The sequence below is a fragment of the Balaenoptera borealis genome (assembly GCF_965194805.1).
Source record: "Balaenoptera borealis genome assembly, chromosome: 2".
NCBI lineage: Eukaryota > Metazoa > Chordata > Mammalia > Artiodactyla > Balaenopteridae > Balaenoptera > Balaenoptera borealis.
The window spans coordinates 155,722,270-155,739,786 of NC_138867.1; the positions used below are offsets into that span (position 1 = coordinate 155,722,270).

Here is a 17,517-nt window from a genome sequence, read left to right on the forward strand (position 1 = left end):
TACGGTATTTGTTTTTCTCTTTCTGACTTACTTCACTCTGCATGACAGACTCTAGGTCCATCCACCACACTACAGCTAACTCAATTTCGTTTCCTTTTATGGCTGAGTAATATTCCATTGTATATATGTGCCACATTTTCTTTATCCATTCATCTGTCGATGGACACTTAGGTTGCTTCCATGTCCTGGCTATTGTAAATAGAACTGCAGTGAACATTGTGGTACATGACTCTTTTTGAATTATGGTTTTCTCAGGGTATATGCCCAGTAGTGGGATTTCTGGGTCATATGGGAGTTCTATTTTTAGTTTTTTAAGGAACCTCCATACTGTTCTCCATAGTGGCTGTATCAATTTACATTCCCACCAACAGGCAAGAGGGTTCCCTTTTCTCCACACCCTCTCGGGCATTTATTGTTTGTAGATTTGTTGATGATTGCCATTCTGACCGGTGTGAGGTGATACCTCATTGTAGTTTTGATTTGCATTTCTCTAATGATTAGTGATAATGAGCATCCTTTCATGTGTTTGTTGGCAACCTGTATATCTTCTTTGGAGAAATGGCTGTTTAGATCTTCTGCCCATTTTTGGATTGGGTTGTTTGTTTTTTTGATATTGAGCTGCATGAACTGCTTGTAAATTTTGGAGATTAATCCCTTGTCAGTTGCTTCATTTGCAAATATTTTCTCCCATTCTGAGGGTTATGAGGGTTTTTGTCTTGCTTATGTTTTCCTTTTCTGTGCAAAAGCTTTTAACTTTCATTAGGTCCCATTTGTTTATTTTTGTTTTTATTTCCATTTCTCTAGGAGGTGGGTCAAAAAGGATCTTGCTGTGATTTATGTCACAGAGTGTTCTGCCTATGTTTTCCTCTGAGAGTTTTACAGAGTCTGGCCTTACATTTAGATCTTTAAACCATTTTGAGTTTATTTTTGTGTATGGTGTTAGGGAGTGTTCCAATTTCATTCTCTTACATGTAGCTGTCCAGTTTTTCCAGCACCACTTATTGAAGAAGCTGTCTTTTCTCCATTTATATTACTGCCTCCTTTATCAAAAATAAGGTGACCATAGGTGCATGGGTTTATCTCTGGGCTTTCTATCCTGTTCCATTGATCTATATTTCTGTTTTTGTGCCAGTACCATACTGTCTTGATTACTGTAGCTTTGTAGTATAGTCTGAAGTCAGGGAGCCTGATTCCTCCAGCTCCGTTCTTCTTTCTCAAGATTGCTTTGGCTATTCGGGGTCTTTTGTATTTACATACAAATTGTGAAATTTTTTGTTCTAGTTCTGTGAAAAATGCCAGTGGTAGTTTGATAGGGATTGCATTGAATCTGCAGATTGCTTTGGGTAGTATAATCATTTTCACGATGTTGATTCTTCCAATCCAAGAACATGATATATCTCTCCATCTGTTGGTATCATCTTTAATTTCTTTCATCAGTGTCTTATAGTTTTCTGCATACACGTCTTTTGTCTCCTTAGGTAGGTTTATTCTAGGTATTTTATTCTTTTTGTTGCAGTGGTAAATGGGAGTGTTTCTTTAATTTCTCTTTCAGATTTTTTATCATTAGTGTACAGGAATGCAAGAGATTTCTGTGCATTAATTTTGTATCCTGCTACTTTACCAAATTCATTGATTAGCTCTAGTAGTTTTCTGGTAGCATCTTTAGGATTGTCTGTGTATAGTATCATATCAACTGCAAACAGTGACAGCTTTACTTCTTTTCTGATTTGGATTCCTTTTATTTCTTTTTTCTTCTCTGATTGCTGTGGCTAAAACTTGCAAAACTATGTGAATAATAGTGGTGAGAGTGGACAACTTTGTCTTGTTCCTCATCTTAGAGGAACTGGTTTCAGTTTTTCACCATTGAGAACAATCTTGGCTGTGGGTTTGTCTTATATGGCCTTTATTATGTCGAGGTAAGTTCCCTCTATGCCTACTTTCTTGAGGGTTTTTATCATAAATGGGTGCTGAATTTTGTCGAAAGCTTTTTCTGCATCTATTGAGATGATCATATGGTTTTTCTCCTTCAATTTGTTAATATGGTGTATCATGTTGATTGATTTGCGTATATTGAAGAATCCTTGCATTCCTGGGATAAACCCCATTTGATCATGGTGTATGATCCTTTTAATGTGCTGTTAGATTCTGTTTGCTAGTATTTTGTTGAGGATCTTTGCATCTATGTTCATCAGTGATATTGGGCTGTAGTTTTCTTTCTCTGTGATATCTTTGTCTGGTTTTGGTATCAGAGTGATGATGGCCTCATAGAATGAGTTTGGGAGTGTTCCTCCCTCTGCTATATTTTGCAAGAGTTTGAGAAGGATAGGTGTTAGCTCTTCTCTAAATGTTTTATAGAATTCACCTGTGAAGCCATCTGGTCCTGGGCTATTGTTTGTTGGAAGATTTTTAATCACAGTTTCAATTTCAGTGCTTGTGATTGGTCTGTTTATATTTTCTATTTCTTCCTGGTTCAGTCTCGGAAGGTTGTGCTTTTCTAACAATGTGTCCATTTCTTCCAGGTTGTCCATTTTATTGGCATGTAGTTGCTTGGAGTAATCTCTCATGATCCTCTGCATTTCTGCAGTGTCCGTTGTTACTTCCCCTTTTTCATTTCTAATTCTGTTGATTTGAGTCTTCTCCCTTTTTTCTTAGTCTGGCTAATGGTTTATCAATTTTGTTTATCTTCTCAAAGAACCAGCTTTTAGTTTTATTGATCTTTGCTATTGTTTCCTTCATTTCTTTTTCATTTATTTCTGATCTGATCTTTATGATTTCTTTCCTTCTGCTAACTTTGGGGTTTTTTTGTTCTTCTTTCTCTAATTGCTTTAGGTGTAAGGTTAGGTTGTTTGTTTGAGATGTTTCTTGTTTCTTGAGGTAGGATTATACTGCTATAAACTTCCCTCTTAGAACTGCTTTTGTTGCATCCCATAGGTTTTGGGTCATCGTGTTTTCATTGTCATTTGTTTCTAGGTTTTTTTTAATTTCCTCTTTGATTTCTTCAGTGATCCCTTGGTTATTTAGTAGCATATTGTTTAGCCTCCATGTGTTTGTATTTTTTACAGATTTTTTCCTGTAATTGATATCTACTCTCATAGTGCTGTGGTCAGAAAAGATACTTGATATGATTTCAATTTTCTTAAATTTACCAAGGCTTGATTTGTGACCCAAGATATGATCTATCCTGGAGAATGTTCCATGAGCACTTGAGAAGAAAGTGTATTCTGTTGTTTTTGGATGGAATGTCCTATAAATATCAATTAAGTCCATCTTGTTTAATATATCATTTAAAGCTTGTGTTTCCTTATTTATTTTCATTTTGGATGATCTGTCCATTGGTGAAAGTGGGGTGTTAAAGTCCCCTACTATGATTGTGTTACTGTCGATGTCCCCTTTTATGGCTGTTAGCATTTGCCTTATGTATTGAGGTGCTCCTATGTTGGGTGCATAAATATTCACAATTGTTATATCTTCTTCTTGGATTGATCCCTTGATCATTATGTAGTGTCCTTCTTTGTCTCTTGTAATTGTCTTTATTTTAAAGTGTATTTTGTCTGATATGAGAATTGCTACTCCAGCTTTTTTTTGATTTCCATTTGCATGGAATATCTTTTTCCATCCCGTCACTTTCAGTCTGTATGTGTCCCTAGGTCTGAAGTGGGTCTCTTGTAGACTGCATATATTCAGGTCTTGTTTTTGTATCCATTCAGCCAGTCTATGTCTTTTGGTTGGAACATTTAATCCATTTACATTTAAGGTAGTTATCGATATGTATGTTCCTATTACCATTTTCATAATTGTTTTGGATTTGTTATTGTAGGTCTTTTCCTTCTCTTATGTTTCCTGCCTAGAGAAGTTTCTTTAGCATTTGTTGTAAAGCTGGTTTGGTGGTGCTGAATTCTCTTAGCTTTTGCTTGTCTGTAAAGGTTTTAATTTCTCCATCGAATCTGAATGAGATCCTTGCTGGATAGAGTAATCTTGGTTGTAGGTTTTTCCCTTCCATCACTTTAAATATGTCCTGCCACTCCCTTCTGGCTTGCAGAGTTTCTGCTGAAAGATCAGCTGTTAACCTTATGGGGATTCCCTTGTATGTTATTTGTTGTTTCTCCCTTGCTGCTTTTAATATTTTTTCTTTGTATTTAATTTTTAATAGTTTGATTAATATATGTCTTGGTGTGTTTCTCCTTGGATTTATACTGTATGGGACTCTCTGCACTTCCTGGACTTGCTTGACTACTTCCTTTCCCATAGTAGGGAAGTTTTCAACTATAATCTCTTCAAATATTTTCTCAGTCCCTTTCTTTTTCTCTTCTTTTTCTGGGACCCCTATAATTCGAATGTTGGTGCATTTAATGTTGTCCCAGAGGTCTCTAAGACTATCCTCAATTCTTTTCATTCTTTTTTCTTTATTCTGCTCTGCGGTAGTTATTTCCACTCTTTTATCTTCCAGGTCACTTATCGGTTCTTCTGCCTCAGTTATTCTGCTATTGATTCCTTCTAGAGAATTTTAAATTTCATTTATTGTGTTGTTCATCACTCTTTGTTTGCTCTTTAGTTCTTCTAGGTCCTTGTTAAACATTTCTTGTATTTTCTCCATTCTATTTCCAAGATTTTGGATCATCTTTACTATCATTACTCTGAATTCTTTTTCAGGTAGACTGCGTATTTCCTCTTCATTTGTTTGGTCTGGTGGGTTTTTGCCTTGTTCCTTCATCTGCTGTGCGTTTCTTTGTCTTCTCATTTTGCTTAACTTACTGTGTTTGGGGTCTCCTTTTTGCAGGCTGCAGGTTTGTAGTTCCCGTTGTTTTTGGTGTCTGCCCTCAGTGGGTAGGTGTGGTTCAGTGGGTTGTGTAGGCTTCCTGGTGGAGGGGACTGGTGCCTGTGTTCTGGTGGATGAGGCTGGATCTTGTCTTTCTGGTGGGCAGGACCGCGTCTTGTGGTGTGTTTTGGGGTGTCTGTGACCTTATTATGATTTTAGGCAGCCTCTCTGCTAATGAGTGGTGTTGTGTTCCTGTCTTGCTAGTTGTTTGGCATAGGGTGTCCAGCACTGGAGCTTGCTGGTCGTTGAATGGAGCTGGGTCTTAGTGTTGAGATGGAGATCTCTGGGAGAGCTTTCGCCGTTTGATGTTATGTGGAACCAGGAGGTGTCTGGTGGACCAATGTCCTGAACTCAGCTCTCCCACCTCAGAGGCACAGGCCTGACACCCGGCCAGAGCACCAAGACCCTGTCAGCCACACAGCTGGTGTGGGAACCCAAGGGCGGACCGGGCTTTGGCCGGCAGAGTCCAACCAGAGCACAGCGGCATTGTGGCCAGGACGGGGCCGCGGTCGGCCTAGGGCGTCGTGCTGCCCTCCGCTCGGGCTCTGGGGCAGCTCAGTGACCGCGGAGGGAAGAGACGCCAAGCAGGTACTTAGGGCTGCAGGGGGACCCGGGCTCCATGCTGGGTGGCAGGGGCAGGGCCACGGGGCCCTCAGTCACTCCGGGGGAGAGGTGGTGGCGCAGGAGAGAGGGGCGGAGCAGGAGGGAGGAAGCGGGGCACAACCGGGCAGCCGGGGACCGCGGCTCCGCTGAGAGCTTCCAGCTTCTCTGAAATCTCACTTTTTAAAGCAATGCTTTACAATACAGATAAAGTGAAAGTGCCTGTAGCTTGCCCTGACATCCCAATCCCCACTTTTATCCCCAAGTACTATTGTGACACCAGTGCCCAGAAGCTAAAGATAATGATGCAGATTCCTGGGTACTCACAGAGAAGGATCACAACCTGATTTTTATATTAAGAAAAGTGAAGATAAATTCCTTTAAGGAATAAAGTTATCCTGCTTAAAAAGTCCATAATATTTTCAACTACAGAGAGGAGAAGAGGAGAAATAAGATAGGAAGGTGAGAGGTAGAAAAAAAGAGGGGAGAGGAGAGAGAAATGGTCAGAAGAGGCCAGGAAGTAAGAGGTAAAGAGGTGGGAGTGAGTGAGGAAGGATGGAGGGAGGGGGGCAATAACAGGAAGGAGATTTAGCCAGTTTTGAGGCAAGCACTTGATTCTCCGTGGTTCACTTGGGTGTCCAGTAACTTATATTCTATCATCAGAAGCCTTGAGAAGTCTGCTTAGCTAGTTAACAGTTTACCAACTGCTCTTTGTGCTTCAATCTCTAGAGATTCTACTCTGCAAAAGAAAGTCACAGCAACCCACTTTGCACTTGAGCTGTGGCCAGAACACCATCACCCCCAGACAAAATCAGCCCCAGGTAGGAACCCAGCCTTTGTACCCAGGGTCCATAAACCTGACTGTAAAAAAACAGTCTGTCTAATTACCTCGTTAGGCATCTCTCAGGCTGGGCATTTGAGGTTTTCCAAAATAAAGAGTTCAGTGTCACCCACATAGTCACTTGTTTAGTATATTCAACACAGTACTTCATTGATCCGACGCCCTTGAAATAAGTAAGCACAGCAGTATTGTTCCTTTATTTCCCTCAAGGCAACATTTAAGGATTAAAAAGTCAAATCTGTCCATAGATTCCTCCTCTCTGCCTTCACCTTCCCTCTCCATGCCTCTGGTCTTCTCTCTGTCCAGCCCCAGGACCCCAAATCTCTCTCATGCTACTCACAGCCTTCTACTATGATGCCCACTTGGGCTGGTCTTTCCATTCATTCTCTCCCTGACTTCCCTGCTTCTAATCCATTTCCATCGAAATTCATCTAGAGAGTGTTCCATTCCTTCTGCACCCTAACTGATCTCGAATCACTCTTGAAAAATGGATCCCTGCTTAGACAGTTGTTTTGTCAGTGGATTTCTGTGGGAAGAACCCAAGTACAATCTTTTTTTTAAATTATGGTACTAACATAGTCCAGTGGGCCCTCCATATCTGTGGGTTCCACATAGGAAGATTCAACCAACTGCAGATAGAATATATTTGAAAAAAATTCCAGAAAATTCACAAAAGCAAAACTTGAATTTGTTGCTCTTGAGCAAGTATTTGCATAGCATTTACATTGCATTAGGTATTATAAGTAATCTAGAGGTGATTTAAAGTATACAGGAGAAGGTACGTAGGTTATATGCAAATACTATGCCATTTTACTATATAAGGGACTTGAGAAATTGTGGATTTTGGTGTCTATTGCAGGTGGGTTGGCCTGGAACCAGTCTCCCCATGGACACTGAGGGACAACTGTCTACTGGCTTTAGACTGTTAGCTGCTTTCACATTTGCTTATTTTAAAAACTAGAGAGATGATTGGTGTGACTTGTCTCCTCACGAGTCACTAAGCTGTACCTCCTAAGGGAATCAACTTTAAGAGGATAGTTGGTTCTAACACCAAGAAGAAACATTTGTTAAATGGATGAACAAATGAACAAATGTCTTTATCCCATAAGCAAAGAAAAGACTTGGGGAGGGGCTAACTCATGAAAACAGTGACTATGTCTGTCCTATTCACCATACATTCCTTCTGCCCAACACAGCGCCCAGTACATAGGATGCTCAAGAAGTGTTGAATGAATGAACAAATAACTATGGGTGACGGACCCAGAGATTTATCTCCAAAACTGCCTCACACCTTGAAATGCATTTGGCAGCCCAAGACAAAGGCTTCCAACTTCCCAGCAAAGACCCCATATCCCACACCGTACACAGTTACTTCTCGCTCTTCTCTTGTGGGCCTTCGTCTTCTTCCAAAGCCTGGCTCCTTCTCCAAAGTCTCTATTACCTTCCTAATATACATCCTAAATATTGACAGAAGTGTGCTATTCCCCCTCTAGCCTGCCCTGGGGTAATCCCCTCATATTTTAGAGAATATTCTAAGAATAGAGCAAGTTCTCCTACTTGACAACTAGATACTCAGTAAAAGCTGATGAATGGATAGATTAATGCACAAATTATTCACAGCAAAGGATTTATAATCCTTTCAAGCCCAATCCTGGGGCGTACTCATTGCCATTGTTTACATGGTTAAGAAAAGAGCCCCTGGTGGCATGTCAATAGACTTGGACTTCAGCCTCAGCCCCTCCCTCGGGCACATCAGTGTCCCTCACTGAGTTCCCCCTAGCCAACTGTAAAATGAGCAGGTTGAATTAGATCGCTAGTTTCCAAATGATGAATTGCAAAATCTGAAGGACCACCCTATGGGATGTGAAGAAGGAAAACAACATTCTTCTGATCTCTCACTTTAACTCTAGCATCTGATTGCTTTCATCTCTTTTACATACTTAGCCGCCAAGCAAAATTTCCTTTGATTAAAGAATTCTTTGCCTTTATGGGAGTTTAAAATCCACTGGATGATCTAACTAAGGTCTGTACAACCTTGAAGTTTTAATGATCCCATGATTCCACTTTATGTAAGAAGACCCATATACTTGCTTTCAAGGTAGACAGAAGGGATGTGATCCAGCCAGGGCCACAGCATTTCTCTACAGCACCATCACTATGACAACCAACCATCAGTCAGGATGCTTTATGGGTGCACTGGGCCCCAGCCATAACCCCTAGAACACTGGAACCAGCAGCAGCCATAAATAAAACACAGAACTAGTGAGTGATATATCTCTTCCTATGGCTGCTAGAGTGTCAATAAGTTGAGAGAGTTTTGCAAAAGCCAAGGTGAGATCACCAAGCTTCTGGTACCAAAAAGGTATACTTCATAGAATGTTTAGCTGGACAACACCCTAAAGAGCATGAAAATGATCTGGTGTCATGGAAATAACCCTCAAGCTAGAGTCAGAGGCCAGAATTTAAACCCCAACTCTGCCATTTGCTGACTAACAACTTTGGGCAAGCTACTTAACTCCCAATCTGTAAAATGGGGTAACATAACCCACCTTGCAGGACTTTAGGAGAATTAATTGAAATGAATTGTATGAAAGCATTTAGCTCAATGCTAACAATTTAAGGGCCCAAGGTGAGGAAGCGACTTGCCCAAGGTCACTTCCTCAAGGTCACACAACAATGCCATTATTGTCATGTTGCCTACAACTCAGCATTGCCATGGTCTGCGAGGCTTCTGGTACCCAGGAAGCCAGCAGGGCCCCCTGAGCCTTCTGCCTCAGTTCCCAGCATTTCAGGGGTGCAGTCCTGGAGGGGGCACTGAGATACCACCCCAGAGCCTCACTCTCAGGAATTCAATATAGAAGGCACATTAAGACCTGTTTACATGGAAGTGCTGTTTGTAATTATTGTTCCTATGGGATATTCCCCCACTGCTTCCTCCAATCCTGCTTTAAAATGTTCAGCTAATAGAGTTTTCTTGGCTCCCCTGGGGAGATATTCACAGATGCTAATAGAGACATAATTCAAAAATTGCTTGATATACATGCCCTCAATTTTCCCCAAGAACCACCTAAGTAAAGATCCCCAAACATGTAATGGACTCATTGGCCAGATGCGATTAAACATGCAAGGTATTAAATGTATGGGCTGCTGTTCAGCCAGGTCTGCATTAAGCTGCAGCAGTGACGGCTTTATCCTAAGATCCCACAGAAGCCAAGTGCAACAGAAAAGAAGCAGGCTGCTAGATGGGAGCCCTGGAGGACCCCTGCTCTCGAGTCTCCAGTCCTTTTCAGACAAGACATGGAGGCTTCAAAAAAAACCCCTCCAAGTCTGGAGAAGCAAAGAGTCAATGCTGAACAGCTCCAGGAATAACCACTTCCATCTCTCAGTGTGTAAAGAGAGAGAAAGACAAACAGAAGGAAGGCAGAAAGCAGCTGGGTGGAACATTACAACATTGCAACATTCTGTTGCAACATTGTGTAAGCAATATTACTTCACAGAAAGAGAGATCCAGCTCCACATCCCAGCGCAGGCACTTACTCTCTGTGGGACCCTGGGAGAGTCACTTAAGCTTTCTGAGACTTAGCTTGAACAATGGCAAACTGGGGATACTAATATTACTTCCCACTATTGGTGGGAAGATAAAAGGAGATTAACAAATGTGAAAGTACTTAGCATATCCTTACATATAGTAGGAATTCATTAACTTACAGAGTAGGCGTTCATTAAACTTCTTTTATATAAGTCTTCTCTTCCCTAAAATCTGAATATGGAGAGTGTGGACATGCTTACATGTTAAAAAAAAAGAAATAAATGTTGAGCAAATCCTAAATATACTAAAATTAGATTAAAAGAAGTAAACTAGGACCGATCAAAAGAAATTTGACTTACCAAAGCCAATAAACTTAATGAAACTTGGTATCTCAAGAGGAAATTAATATAAACTGAAAATAGCATAGGTTCAAGGTGACTTTAGAGAAGTTTCTGGAGACTAGATCCGTAATTGATTAATAACTAAAAATATAGAGAGAACTGCCCAAGGCTAGAAAAGTAGAAATCCAGTGCCCCATCCCCCCACCCCCTCTTTCCACTGCAGAAGGAATTAAAACCCAGAGAATGGAAATGCCCAGCCCAGCAGAGAACACTGAATCAGGGGTTGAGGGATGTCGTTCAGTGTTCTTTGCCCTGAAGAACCTCCCAGGGGTCAGGCCAGCCCTCCTACATGTTGTCCCTTAAAGATGGCGCCAGATTGACTCCCAGGCAGGGTGACCCAGAGCTCAGTTCGCCACGCCACCTCCTAACACAGGCATAGGCAGGAGCGGAAAGGAAAGGAACCACACCTCCTGCACACCTACTACGTGCTGTGTCCTGGGTATCCACCTCATCCTTGGGAAGACCCTGAGAAGCGAGCATCTTTAACACACACAAGGAAACGCCACTGGGCAGGCGACCTAACTGCAGGAGCAACATGTCTAGTGTGTGACAGGTATGGAATCAAGCCACACTCCCTGGGGGCAGCATCCAACTCTTTTCACGTCACCAACTTTACAGATGCAAACATCTGACCACAGAAGGCTCTCAGACCTGATTTGAATTGACGTGACTGAGCTTCAAATCAAACTATAAATACTGAGATTTTGCAATTACATAAAGCATTTGAAAGACCCATAAATTTTCCTGTCATCACATAACGAGAGCTGCCCTCACGGCTGCAGTAGGCATGCTGTGGCTTTTGCTTGGAGGAGGGATTAGCACGCAGAAAGGGGGCTTAGAAAGGGCAGATGGCTGGGAGGAGAGAGGCAGCAAGAGGCAGGCTGGAGACTGTTCTGTCCTCATGGTTTTCACCCTCACCCCTGCAGCTCTTGGATGGTGCCTTTGCAGGAACCGTGGCTGGAAGCACCCCAGTCCACTCCTGCGGAGAACCTCAAGCTCTTGGGGCAAATCTAGCACAAATGAGAATCCCAGCCTGGCCCTTCCAGGAGGACAGACGCTCTTGCTCCCAGATGGGGAAAAGGCTGAAGTGCTCTCAGCCAGAGACCTCAATTTATCTTCAGGACAATTTTAATTGGAAACCTTGCCTCGTTGCTGCCCACTTTTTCAGAAATAATTAGAATGCTAATCTATAAGAAATATGTCTATTAAAAATAAATTAATAATATATAATACATTTTGGATTATAATTTTGAATTTTTTTTTCAAAATTTAAGACGGCCATCCCATCTTAAAGTAAAAATTCGTATATTTTTAATAAGCCTGAGACATGTTTCCCAATGAACCACAGATGGCTCATTTTTATTATCCTATAAAGAGACATTATGCGTAAATGTTTTTTTAAGAAGGGCAGAACAGAACCTGAGAGCTGCTGTCTTTTGGAGGTCTCCAGGCACCTTCTGAGCATTAGGACTCCCTCCTGTCGTCATAGAGGCTGAGATGGGGAGATGTCCTCCATCACCCACTAAGACACAGGATCCCCAGACCTTCATCCCTGATCAGATGGAAGCAATGTGGCAACATCAAGAATAAACTTATGGTTACCGGGGGGGTCAGGGGGGCAGGGATAAATTGGAAGATTGGGATTGACACATATACCGTACTATATATAAAATAGATAACTAATAAGGACCTACTGCATAGCACAGGGAACTCTACTCAGTACTCTGTAGTGGCCTATATGGGAAAAGAATCTAAAAAAGAGTGGATATATGTATTTGTACAACTGATTCACTTTGTTGTACAGCAGAAAGTAACACAACATTGTAAATCAAGTATACTCCAATAAAAATTTAAAAACAAACAGACAAACATAGTTCAGATTCCAACTTTGTCACTTGATGACTAATAACCAAGCCCTAATGACCTAGAAAATGAGTATTTATAAAATAATCCTCATGAGGTTATTTAAGGAGTATATAGTGCAGGGTACGAAATGCACTGAACATAGTAACTTGCAGTGAGAGGCTCTCTTTAATGTTCTTTTCTCTTTTCTCAACATCCAGAATCATGAGGAACATATGAAGTTGTTACATATATGTGCCTATGCACATAACCTGGCATTGTAACTATAAGGAAAATAGGTATGTTCTGTCCATTTGACAAACATCCATAAACCCTTCCACAAAAACCCTTCCACAAAAATTTAGAGAACAAATAGTTCTGAACTAACCTAAGAAGATGAAATGTGTAGAACACAGGGTGGTAACTAGCTGTTCTCCCAGCACTGATCATTAGGTTATTGACTTACAAACCAAAGGTAAGTCAGCATTAATCAAACCCAGCCTCTGTAACAGCCCCTTGCTGGGGCCAAGGGTACAGAGAGAAACGTGACAGCTCTTTCCCAGCCTTCCGCACTGCACAGCACAGTTCCACCATCCATCCAATTGTTCAAGCCTGGAAAATCTTCCTTGTCACCCCCCATCCTTTTCCCTCACACTCCTGGCCACTACATCAGCAAGTCTGGTGGATTCTCTCTGCCAGAGAGATTCAACATCTCCTTCTCATGGGTCTCCACTCCCCAAGGATAACCGCTATCCTGACTTGTAAAAGCCTAGATTAGTTTTACTTGGTTTTGCACTCTATTCATCCATATTGTTAGATGCTGCTGTAGTTAATTTATTCATATCACTGTGTAGCAGCATTTCATTGCTTGACCATGCTAACAATTTGTTGTTTATTTTACTGTTGATGGATACTTGGGTGAGTTCCTGGTTTGGGGCAGTTTTTAAACACAATTTTTAAAGGTTACACACTCCATTTACAGCTATTACAAAATATTGACTATATTCCCCATGTTGTACAATACATCCTTGGAGCCTATCTTATACCCAATAGTGTATACCTCCCACTCCTTCACCTTTATATTGCCCCCTCCCCCCTCCTCACTGGTAACCACTAGTTTGTTCTTTATATCTGTGAGTCTACTTCTTTTTTGTTGTATTCACTAGTTCGTTGTCTTTTTAGATTCCACGTATATGCAATATCATAAAGCATTTGTCTTTTTCTGTCTGACTTATTTCACTTAGTATAATGCCCTCCGAGTCCATCCATGTTGATGCAAATGGCAAAATTTCATTCTGTTTCATGGCTGAGTAGTATTCCATTGTATGTGTGTGTGTGTGTGTGTATACATATATATATATCAACCACGTCTTCTTGGTCCATTCATCTGTGATGGACACTTAGGTTGCTTTCATATTTTGGCAAATGTAAATAATGCTGCTATGAACATTGGGGTACATGTATCTTTTCAAATTAGTATTTTTTTTTTCAGATGTATACCCAGGAGTGGAATTGTTGAGTCACGGCAGTTCTACTTTTAGCTTTTTAAGAAACCTTCATACTGTTTTCCACAGTGGCTGCACCAATTTACATTCCCACCAGCAGTGTAGGAGGGATCCCTTTTCTCCACATCCTTGTCAACATTTATTATTTGTGTTCTTTTTGATGACAGCCATGCTGACAGGTGTGAGGTGATTTCTCATTGTGGTTTTGGTTTGCATTTCCCTGATGATTAGTGACGTTGAGCATTTTTTCATGTGCCTGTTGGTCATCTGCATTTCCTATTCAGTTCTTCTGCCCATTTTTTAATCGAGTTGTTCATTTTTTGTCGTCGAGTTGTATGAGCTGTTTCTATATGTTGGATATTAATCTCTTATCAGTCATATCATTTGCACATATTTTCTCCCATTCAGTAGGTTATATTTTCATTTCATCAATGGTTTCCTTTGCTGTGCAAAAACTTTTAAGCTTAATTAGGTCAGTTTGGGGCAATTATAAACTTGATACCTCTGCTTCCCATTGCTTTAAAGATAAAATCCTGAAGTTGGCTGATTTGACCAATTGCCATCTTATCTGATACGTCCTCCTTCCATCATTCCATCATTCTGCTCCACCACTTGGCCTCCACTTAGTTCCTCAAAAGGCCAAGCTCGTTCTCATCTCATAATCCTTGCACATGCTATTCCCTCTCCCTGAAACTCTTTACCACTCTTTCTCATCTTTACTTTCAGCTTATATGTCTGCAGACTCTCCTTCCCCCAAACTTAAACTAGGTTCCTTCTGGTTTTTCTGACTCATGCTGCCACCACTCTTTTCCTTCACAGCACTTAAGACAACTCATAATTGCATAATTATGCAATTCATTTGAGTGATTATTTGTTTAACATCTCAGTCCTGATGAACAGAGCACCTGTCTGACTTATTTGTGACCATGTTGCTGGTGCCTAGAACAGTACTTGGCACAGAACAGAAGCGCAATACATATTTGGTAAATGAGTGACTGAACTTGCCATATCGTCAGGGAGCCCATGATCAAGAGAGACAGAAAAGCCTTTCTGTATTTACCATGCCATGTGATGGATGCTGCAGGAGAGGGATCTCAACTGAGGCTGTCTGGGGAAGACAGAAAAACTTCCATTTCAGAGGAAGTAGCCCTTGAGGTGATATTTTATAGAGAGCTGCACAACGCCAGCAAGAACCATTCACACTGTAGTCTAAATATTGTCCTGTGGAGGTGTGCAATGCAATGGGATAGATTTGAAGGAGACCCAGGAAATAAGCCGGCAGAGAGAGAAGGAAATCAGGCACCAGATGGGGGCAGGAACACATGCAAAGGTATGAAAGTGTCACCCAGGAAGTTGTGTTGGGGGAACAGCAAGTACCTCTAGAGAGTGAGTAGATGTGTAGCGCGGTGACAGTGAGTAGGAGAGAAGCAACAGATAAAACCTGAAAGCTAAGCAGGGAGCAGATCATAAAGGACCTTGACCACCTCATTAAAGAGCATGGCCTTTGTCCTGCGGGCAGTGGGGAGCCATTAAAGGCTTTAAAGTTGGGGACATATTCAGATGTATTTCCTTTGAACACTTTGTCTTCTCCTTCACCAGAGCCTCTACACAAGAGATTCCTGAAAAGCTCCACCCCATCTTCCCCCCACCACTTAGAATCACACACACACACACACACACACACACACACACACACACACACACAAATACACCTTCTTTCCTATCTAGTGAGCTCCCATGGCTTTAGATTTCATGCCCACCATCACTCCCTCAGGGAAATCTTCCCTGACTGCCTACACTACACCACAGCCCCCTGCCACTCCCTCCCATAGCATCGAATAGCTCCACCTTACAGAACTTCTCAATTATAATTTTGTATTTGTGTCTGTGATTCTGAGGTTGTCTCCCATGCTCCAAACCATAACCTCACTGGGAACAAGAACCACATTTGCCTTTGCTCACCATTGTAATCATATTGCCTGTCAAAGTGCCTGGCATGTACTAGATACTCCATAATTATGTGCTCTAAGAATGACTGTTTAACAAAGATCCTTCTGCCTATTCATGCAGAGAATCCATTGGTATGGTTGAGTCTACAGGCTGAAGGCTGGAGCTTTGCAGTAGTCCTTAGGGGAGATACTGAGTATGTGAAATTGAGTCCCAGGGATGTTCATGCCCAATGCCCCAGCTAGGAAATGTCAAAGTAGGCATTTTTAACCCATGTCTATCTAACTGCAGAACCAAACTCCATTGACTGTATTTTCTAATTTTCTGTATTCTTGATGCTCTGGCATTTGGGGCCTTCATCCTGGAGAGACTGCCCCCCTACAGAGCTAGTTAATTCCTAGGGATAACAAATGACTACTCTGCAAATGTGCCTTTGTATGCAAGCCAGCCAATCCAGAGCCCAGACCGCAACGGTCTCCTTTATCTAACTCTCACACACCAAGCCAATATTCTGTCTGCCCTAAATCACCCCAGGGCCAGGTACCAGACAACTAGGGACCACCCCTGTAGCCCAGAGGCTGCCACATTATTCACACTTTCCAATCCTAAGCTTACTCAGCATACCTATCCTGCCTTGCCGATTCCTTCCCACAAAATCCCCAGCAAAGGCTCTGGGCCACGCTCTCCCCTCTAATCCATCTCTGCCTCCTGACTGACCCTGGTGCTTCCCTGTGTGGCCCTGCACTGGCATACTGTGCCTCCCATTTCTAGGGATCTGTGAGTATAAACTTCTTCCTTCATGACAGTCACTTTCATGTCTGTGTGTCTTAAGGTACCTGATTAAAACAAATCCTGCGTATGAATTTTACCACAAAAACCCTTTAATGCATTTAATGCAGGTGTCCCAGTGTCCTGACTCCCTGAGGATGCAACTGTGCAGTGAACACTCTAGTCTTCATTGCTCTCAACATGGCTTCTCACAAGGCACTCATGAATGTTTGAAGATAATAAGCAGGAAGCGCTCAGGAGCCCTCTCTCCGGAGCATCTGCTTTAGGCCCAGGCGTGGAGCTTCTCTAGTGGCCTCGGGATCAACCAGTTTTACAAATTATCAACATCTCCCCATTAGCTGTTGCAATATTAAATTGTGTGACTGGAAATGAATGAATAATCCCACGGGCAAGTGAGGGAGACCAAGCAGCAGGGATTTAATAACAAGTCCTGCCCTCTCTCCAAGCTGAAGGTCTCCCTAATTAAATATTAAAAATCTATCCGCACAGCTACAGCAAAAAATTGCTTTTTCAGCAGCGTCGCTTTCAGAAACTTCCTCAGAAGACCAAAAAGCTGTGGGACTATCCTCTTGGGGACCCAGATGTGGAAGCAAGGGAGCCGCCACGTGACAAGCACTCCTGGGCACCAGGCACAGGTCGTGCACATACCTTGTCACATATAGTCCCCATGAGGACCATGAGACCTGGGTTAGGTCACATCCAAGTGACAAAGTTAGGATTTTAACCCAGTTTGATGTGGTTATAAAGCTCATGCAATATAACACAGCAGTTAAGAACATGGGTCTTGGCATCAAGCAGACCTGGATTTGAGTCTCAGGTCTGTCATTTACTAACTATGCGGCCTTGGGCAGATTACCTTACATCTCTGAGTCTCAGGTTCTTTGTCTTTAAAAGGGTAGCAGTGTGGAGCTCACAGGGTTTGGGAAGGGTTACGTGAGATAATATACATGAAGCCCTAGATGCTGGCCTGGTGCCTAGGAAATGCTTCTGAAATATCAGCTACTATTCTGACCAATGGAAGACCCTCCCCCCTCATTCCCACCCCCTGATATCTGAGAAATGCCTCCTCTAGACTAGAGGGCACCCTGTCCAAACTGCTGCTTCTAGCTGGGCTGTGTCTCTTTTCTTCATAGGTCAGGGAAGAGTTATCAGGAACTGTTTATCACCTGCTGAACCTGTACTCCATGCCAGTTGCATCTTTGTTCATCAACTTATTGAAATCTCACAACAGCCCTAAAAAGTAGAGA

General features: G+C 42.0%; 1 protein-coding gene across 3 annotated transcripts in view; it reads left to right on the top strand.

Annotated features, from left to right (window-relative positions):
• KCNIP1 (potassium voltage-gated channel interacting protein 1) overlaps positions 1 to 17,517 on the top strand; it is a 349,870-nt gene that overhangs the window by 302,288 nt on the left and 30,065 nt on the right. The gene's annotated exons all lie outside the window — the stretch shown is intronic.